Consider the following 7,731-nt stretch of genomic DNA (forward strand, 5'->3'; position numbering starts at 1 on the left):
ACCCTCAATATTCATATTGTTCTGCAACCGTCACCAACACCCATCTCCAGAATTCTTTCATCTTGCAAACTTGACCCTCTGTGCCCATTAAAAAAAGCTCTCTGGGGGAGGGGGCACCTGGGTGGCTCAGTAGGTTAAGCGTCTGCCTCTGGCTCAGGTCATGATCCCAGGGTCCTGAGAGAGAGCCCCTCTCCCTCTGCTGGACTCTTGATCTTGGCTCAGGCTGTGATCCAGGGGTCCTGGAATCAAGCCCCAAAGCGGGCTGTACAATCAGCATGGAGTCGGCTCGAGATCCTCTCTCTTTCTCTCTCTCTCTCTCTCAAATAAATAAATAAATAAATAAAATCTTAAAAAAAAAAAAATTCCCCATTTCCCCTTCCCCCAGTGCCTGGCATCCACTCTCTCTTCTACTTTCTGTCTCTCTGAATTTGACTACTCTAGTGATGTCATATAATAAGTTTTGTTTTTTTAAGTGTAAAATAAAATGTAATAGTTGAAAAAGACATATTTTTCAAAGATTCACTACCTCTTTTCTAGGCAGCTACATTCCCCAACACACCCCATGGTATTTTTTTTCCTTGTCAGTGTGCTATTAGAAATATTTAATTATAAGATACAAAGTAAAAACAGAAGCATATAGTTAGTTTTGGGTGAGGCCTGATAACTTTAGAAATTACCTCGACATTTTGTTCCCTTAAAACCTGGTTGACATTTGGAGAGAAATAACCTTCACAGAAGCTCATTCGCAACAGGAGCTGTCACCAAAACGCCACCACCCAGCGGGTGAGTCATCTCACAAATTTCAGTTTCATCTCAAAAGGGAACGCTGTGCAGAGAGTCACATCCCTCCAGATCTAAGATGAGAAGTTTTTATGCTTTCAAATATGAGGTCAAGTCACATGAGAGACAGGATTTGATGGGTGAGGAATTCATTATTACTGCAGGCAAAGAACTGAACCCGCAGAATGCAACAGAATCTCTTCTTTCAATAAAATACATCTTTGATCTTTAATGATAAAATACAAATCGTGTATAAATATAAACGTGAACAGTATGTGCATCAAAGCCATTCATTCATTCATTCATTCATTCATTAATTCATTCGATTTGTGACCTGTCACTGATGAAGCAGGAAGCAAAATCCTGCCTGCCGGGAATGCTGGTTTCCTTTTGGGTCACTCCCAAACTGGTTGGTTATTAACAGCACAAATAAAGGGCAAGGGCCAACACAGTCAGACTTTCCATACTTGCCCTCTGATGGCGAGGAATCAGTCACGAGTGCTGGGGGCCTTTCACTGCAGTCACAATACCAGGAACAGGTCCGTGACTTCCCCAGTTGATCTTCCTCACCCGGGCTGTGGTTTTAGTCATCAGATGATCTTCGCCTTTACATTTTTCTGCTAACAGCTCCCCTTAGCCTCTGCCAACAAAAGTACATCAGGAGTGTTACGGGTTTCAGAAACGGAGGATCGCGCCTATCGTGAAAATCCCACCTCCAAGGAGTGACTGGAGGAGTGATAATCACATATATGTCGCTTTAACGATGAAGAACAGGAGCAGAAAATAAGAATCAGAAAAAACAAATGAAAAAAACGTGGTGGAGATGCCGGGGATCGAACCCGGGGCCTCATACATGCAAAGCATGCGCTCTACCACTGAGCTACATCCCCCTCCCCTTTTGCTTTGCTTTCCGAAATTCTTTGCTATACTCGATACTTAGAAGATTTTGTTTTCTTGTTTTCCTGAATTAAAATTTTGTATAATTAAATGTGTGTTGGGGTCTAGGATAAGCAAACCAAAATAAATCTTTCCAAATAGGACTGTTCTGTATAGCCTTACAGCTGAAACTCTAGCTGATATCAGGACTACGGAGCAAAGGCAAATGGACCTATTTTTAATGTTGCTCATCACAGAAAAGAAGGGAAGGAAAATGAGTTTCTTTCCAATAAACAAGGGTGTTGCCCTGATTGCACCTCCATCCAGAAATGTCTGGTTCCCTGTCCTCTAAAGCCATTCCAGGGTGAAACAAGTCATGGGGACTAAGGAGCGCCCCTGTCAGGATGAGCACTGGGTGGTGTATGGAAGTGTTGAATCTCTGTATCGTACACCTGACGCTAATATAACACTGTAAGTTAACTAACTGGAATTCAAAAACTTAATTAAAAAAATCCCGACCTTCAGTATGTTTGAGGTTTGCAGACCTGCCCCCCCAACTCTTCTTATATAAAAATAAGCAAATTAAAAAGAAACAGATCCAGCTCCAGAATCATGGCTTTGAGGGAGGGATCGCTTTGCACAGCCCACTGAAAAGAACCCTTTTTAACCGTCACTTCGCACAGTTGTGCAGAGTGCTTAGGAAGCACCGCAGGGGAGAGAATATGTTGCGTCCTCCAAGTCCTCAGGGGGCCACTCCGGGGTGAAGGAACGGCGAAGGCAAGGAGAGGGCAGGAAGCGGGGGTGTCACCTCTTTCCACCAGCACTTGAGATTTCCTGGCAGGAAACAAGTCACTTACTCTGATGGGGAGAACACACCCCGACCTGTCCTGCCACCTCGGTCCCCCAGTCAGCTCCCTTACAGCCCGCTGATGCCTGACACCCTTCTGGGGTAAAGGCCTCACTGAGCTGGAGCCCAGGACACCAGACGCGCAGCTGTGATTTCACATCCTTACCTCTGTGGGCCTCGTCCATAAAATAGCCATCTGAGGAGTGCCTACTCCCCCGGAGGGGTGCGGCCATTGAACAGCTATGCACAGAACGTGTAGAACGGCGCCTGGTTCAAGGTCTGGCCGGAGCGTGGCTTCCCAGGGTGGTAAATGCTGTTGTTATTATGCGCACTCTGGTGGGGAGAGACCTTGGCCCAGCTCGGGGTGATGGCACCATAGGTGGTGTTTTGGACGTGGTTTGGGAGCGAGCTAAGGGATTGCGTTCGGTTCAGCAGGTGCCCCTGATTACTCTCTTGCCACACTACTCTGCTCAAGACAAACCCGATTGTGTTTCCTCTCTGCAGAAAACCCTAAAGTCGAATCCAAACTCCTTAGTCTGGCCTTTAAGGCACTCTGATCCACTTCTCTGACCTCATCCCTTCCTTCTCTCCCCCTCCTTTGGGCACACCTGCCTCCTTGCTGTTCTGCAGGAATACGCCCTCCTTTGCACCTCAGGGACTTTGCACTCGCCCTTTCCTCTGCCAGCAGGGGTGCTCCTAGAATCTCCTGGTGAGTGGCTCCTTCTCATTATCCACGACTTTAGTAGGACCTTCCTGGACACCTCACTAATCGGGCCTGCCCATTCTTACACACTCCCTAGTACACCCTCCCATTTGTTTTTTCTTTTCACAGCATTTACCACCCTGGGAGCCTGTTTTTATAGTATTTGTTTATTGTCTGTGCCAGAAGCTCGGTAGGGTAGGGGCCGGTCCACTTCTGTTCCTGCTACAGCCTCAGTGCCTAGAACAGTGCCTGGCACCTAATAAGTGTTTGGTAAATATTTGCAGAATGAATGTGGGGAAAAAACAAAGACAAAACCCCAGACAAACAAATGAAAGAGTAGGAGCCCGAGAAGGCTGATAGCTACTCAGGAAGGAGTCTGCAAAGGAGTTAAGACAAGAAGACGTTTCAGTGTAGCATCCCCCTACCTCCTGTCTCAAATCCATAAGCTATTTTTAAGGGCCAGCCTGGGCCCTGAGCAAGATACGAAAGGATGGAATTATTTGCAGCAAAAGGAGCATTTCCTGGCCTTGGAAGTTGGCAGTCTTGTTCGGGGACAGCACCGTCCAAACCGACCACTTCACAGCCACTGTGGGCTTGCAGGAGGTGGGAAATACCGCCGCACTGCGAGAAGTTGGTCTTTCCCGTAACCATGTGACACTAGGAAACTGGACCTTGATGGCCACCAGGCCCTCCAGGCCCTCCAGGCCGAATCCCGCCGGCCAGTCAAGTTGATTTTCCCAGAGTAAGGAGTTTCTGCAAAAGTGGAAGAATTTGGTCTGGGAGAGAAATGGGAAATATATGAATGGAGGATAAAAGGTACTTCGTAGCCTCCCCGTCGGGGAATCGAACCCCGGTCTCCCGCGTGACAGGCGGGGATACTCACCACTATACTAACGAGGACCGGCTCCGTCTCGAGCCCTTCAGGTACTCTTTTTAAGGCACATTCAAGTTCCGCTGCGTACGAACACACATCAAAGGGCTTCATGTTTTATTCTTTTTTCTTCAAAACCGAAAAACAAAAGTCCCCCTCGATTTAACTTCATCTTAGCGAGCCTGTTCCTGGCTCCATCCTTGATTCGGTCGCCAGGATTCGGGGAGCAGAAATTAATAAACAGGAAGCCAAAATTAACGAGCAGATATCAGCAAACATGTCACAGAGATTAATACGCGTTTACAAAATGGGAGAAAAGGAGTCAAGAAAAACACAGCCTTGTTGGAGTTCCCTGGATTGCCAAAAAGTTTCCCTCCGCTCCGGTTTCCCATGGATACCGCTCCGAGCTTTTTTAAATAAACTGAAACCCATTAACTGATTGGAAAGAATTGACTACGTCTCTTCCGGCGTTGTATTTTTTTAGCCCCCTTTCATCTGGGGAAAAAAAAAACGGAACTGCCGAAACCCGGGATCGAACCAGGGACCTTTAGATCTTCAGTCTAACGCTCTCCCAACTGAGCTATTTCGGCTGCTGGTGTTGCTGCGCTCTGCTTCGCTCCTCCTGGTGGTACTGCCAGCCCTGCGTCCTCCGCCGGGGGCGGGGGGGCGGTTGATGCAGGAGCGCAGAACCAGCAGGGACCCACGCCTGCCAGGCTCGCTGGCACGTACTCCTTCTCGTCCTTCAGGGTCACCTCCTCCCAGACGAACTCCCCGATCACGCCTCCCAACACGACCCCAGCCCCTTACTGCTTACTGTTAGCTTAGGTATTGTTTTCCCTTGTCCGTTCTCTGTCTCCCCAGCTAAAATGACCGACCCCTGAGGGTCAATTCTGTATCCTTCAAAGTCTAGAACGGTGCCTGGCACGTAGGAGGTGCTTAATCAATATCCGTTGAGTTAATGAACAAGTGAATGAACAAGTGAACGAACAAGTGAACGAACAAGTGAACGAACTGTACCTGGCTCAGAACTCCACTTTCTCAAGCCCCTTCCTTGTGATAGGAACAAGGTCACCCTTTGGGTGTAACTCCTCAAGCAGCCTAAGGTGTGACAGGGATGCTGACCAGCCAAGGCGTGTGGAGGACACAGTGGCCGGATTGTGACTTTCCTTGGGGGCAGTGAGTGACTCAGATCTGGCCTCCAGCATGGCCGCCAGATCCGCGGCAACTGCTCAGCTTCAAGGCATGAAGGAATCAACAGGCTGGCGTCCAGGATTGGCGCTCTCTGCTTCCCCACCTTTTGGGAAATGGAGGGGGAGTGATGTCTGGAGAGCTTGTGGAGTGGGGAGGCTTCATGATGTGAAGTCATTTAATAAGTGTTTGCTAAGCTCCTAATGACCCTCTGGCCCAGCCACAAACACACTGACCAGATATTCAGTATAATAACAACGCTAAGAAGCGAAATAAACCGAGGTTGTTCGTATGTAGGCTTTTTCTTTTGCATCCTTTCCTAAAGGCAAAATTTCATGCATGGAATCAAGTGAGATGGCGGAATACACAGCTTTCCAGGCGCTTTCTGAATGGGTTGAAGCCATTTACACTCCCACCCGCCCTTTCCATTCCTTTCTTCCCCAAACAAGTCTTGATCTTTTGCTAAGTAAGATTTTTTTAAAATTGAGGTGATATTCACAAAATATAAAAATAACCATTTCAAAGTAAATAATTTGGTGGCATTCAGTATAGTCACAATGCCGTGCAACGCCTACCCCTGTAGTTCTTTAAAAACCATTCTTTAGAAACCATTTAAGTGTATCCGTAAGCAAAAATCGAGTACGGAAGTAAAATCAGTAAAATCAGTAAAAATCGAGTAAGGAAGAAAGGAAGGAAAGAAGAGAAAAAGGAAGGGAGAGAGGAAAGGAAGAAAGGGAGGGAGGGAGAAAAATAAAATTCAGACAGTGCAAAGAATGGACGGTGAGAGTCGTTCCCACCTAAGCTAGTCCTCACTTCCAGAGGTAACCAGCGGCCCGAGCAGACTGTGAATGATGCAACCTTGGGCAAGTTTCAGAGCTGCTCTCTGCCTGCGCTTCCTCACGTGCCTAACAGGACCAGATAGCCCCTGCCCCCTCACAGGAGTGCACACCTGTAAAGGGCGTATCATTACCGCCCGCTGCATGGTGAGAGCTATATAATTGTAATCTACCGTTGCTACTGTGAGGCCCATCAGAACCGGAAGACACTCACAATATACACATATTTTATACTTAGGAGGCAATCTCTTGAGTACCCTCCGCATAAGCCGCTTCTGTAACGCCTAAGAGGGAATGTCAGGAAAACCCGTTGTAATGTTAAAACGATTACCTAGTCTCCCCGTCGGGGAATCGAACCCCGGTCTCCCGCGTGACAGGCGGGGATACTCACCACTATACTAACGAGGACGAACCATGCTGGGGCCTTTCTGGATCACTTCATATAGACATAGCGCTCTCCGGCCACCGCACCTGTCCGCCCCTGCCTGGGCTTTTGCAGGTGAAGCGCCCGGCGCCCCTGGCTGGTGGGCTTCTAGGGCGCAAAGAGGCCTCTGGGGATCGAAGATACTGAACCTCCGGGAAGGAAGAAACGTGCAAAAGGGATGAAGATGCGGATTCTGATATCCCTATTCCCAGAAAACCGAGTTTGCGACAAGGGGATGTAGCTCAGTGGTAGAGCGCATGCTTTGCATGTATGAGGCCCCGGGTTCAATCCCCGGCATCTCCACTTTTTAACTTTTTTTTTTTTTTTTTTGCTTAAAATCGCACCAGGGGAGGGCAAAGCAGGGAGGAGGACCCAGATGCTACCAATTACTGGGTCTCAGAAATGAGCTCCCATGGACAGGGCAGCGCTAGGAAACGTCCCTGGCCTGGTCCCATATGCGGATGCTCGGGTAACTCCCTCCCTCTTGGAGAGTCCGGTTCAACAGTCAGAGGTGGGCCCAGTAATCTGCGTTTTTACACTCCTAGTTATTCGAGCCGTTAGGCAGTGATTTCTTTTCTCTTTTCTCCTTTAAATTTTAGTTAACATACAGTGCAATATTGGCTTCAGAAGTAGAATTCAGTGATTTATCACTTACATTTAGCACCCAATGCTCATCATAAAGTGTGCCCTCCTAAATGCCCATTCCCCGTCTACCCCATCCCCCACCCACCTCCCTCCATCTACCGTGTTTGTTCTCTATTGTTAAGAATCTCTTCTGGTTTGTTTCCCTCTCTCCTTCCCACCGTTCCCATATGTTCATCCGTTTTCTTTCTTAAATTCCACGTATGAGTGAGATCATGTGGTATTTGTCTTTCTCTGACTTATTTCACTTAACATAATACACTCTATCTCCATCCATGTCGTTGCAAATGGCAAGACTTCATTCTTTTTGATGGCTGAGCAATATTCCATTGTATATACACATCTTCTTTATCCATTCCTCGGTCGGTGGACATTTGGGCTTTCTCCGTAGTTTGGCTAATGTTGACAATGCTGCTAGAAACATTGGGGTGCATATATGCCTTTAAGTCTGTATTTTTGTATCCTTTGTGTAAATACCTAGTAGGCAATTGCTGGATTGTGGGGTAGTTCTATTTTGAAATTTTGAGGAAACTGCTGTTTTCCAGAGTGGCTGCACCAGTTTGC

General features: G+C 47.5%; 1 long non-coding RNA gene and 5 other non-coding genes across 6 annotated transcripts; 1 reads left to right on the top strand and 5 right to left on the bottom strand.

Annotated features, from left to right (window-relative positions):
- Positions 1-983: 983 nt before the first annotated feature.
- Positions 984-4,624, bottom strand: LOC130542459 (uncharacterized). Its single transcript, XR_008957028.1, has 2 exons — positions 3,632-4,624; positions 984-1,420 (listed from the first exon to the last, which is right to left on the bottom strand). It is a non-coding gene; the product is annotated as an uncharacterized LOC130542459 (long non-coding RNA).
- On the bottom strand, positions 1,599-1,670 carry TRNAA-UGC (transfer RNA alanine (anticodon UGC)). Its single transcript has one exon. It is a non-coding gene; the product is annotated as a tRNA-Ala (tRNA).
- TRNAD-GUC (transfer RNA aspartic acid (anticodon GUC)) lies at positions 4,035-4,106 on the bottom strand. The gene has a single exon. It is a non-coding gene; the product is annotated as a tRNA-Asp (tRNA).
- TRNAF-GAA (transfer RNA phenylalanine (anticodon GAA)) lies at positions 4,595-4,667 on the bottom strand. Its single transcript has one exon. It is a non-coding gene; the product is annotated as a tRNA-Phe (tRNA).
- A 1,770-nt stretch (positions 4,668-6,437) lies between these two features.
- TRNAD-GUC (transfer RNA aspartic acid (anticodon GUC)) lies at positions 6,438-6,509 on the bottom strand. The gene has a single exon. It is a non-coding gene; the product is annotated as a tRNA-Asp (tRNA).
- A 247-nt stretch (positions 6,510-6,756) lies between these two features.
- On the top strand, positions 6,757-6,828 carry TRNAA-UGC (transfer RNA alanine (anticodon UGC)). The gene has a single exon. It is a non-coding gene; the product is annotated as a tRNA-Ala (tRNA).
- Positions 6,829-7,731: the final 903 nt, after the last annotated feature.

The sequence above is a fragment of the Ursus arctos genome, unplaced genomic scaffold, assembly GCF_023065955.2.
Source record: "Ursus arctos isolate Adak ecotype North America unplaced genomic scaffold, UrsArc2.0 scaffold_34, whole genome shotgun sequence".
NCBI lineage: Eukaryota > Metazoa > Chordata > Mammalia > Carnivora > Ursidae > Ursus > Ursus arctos.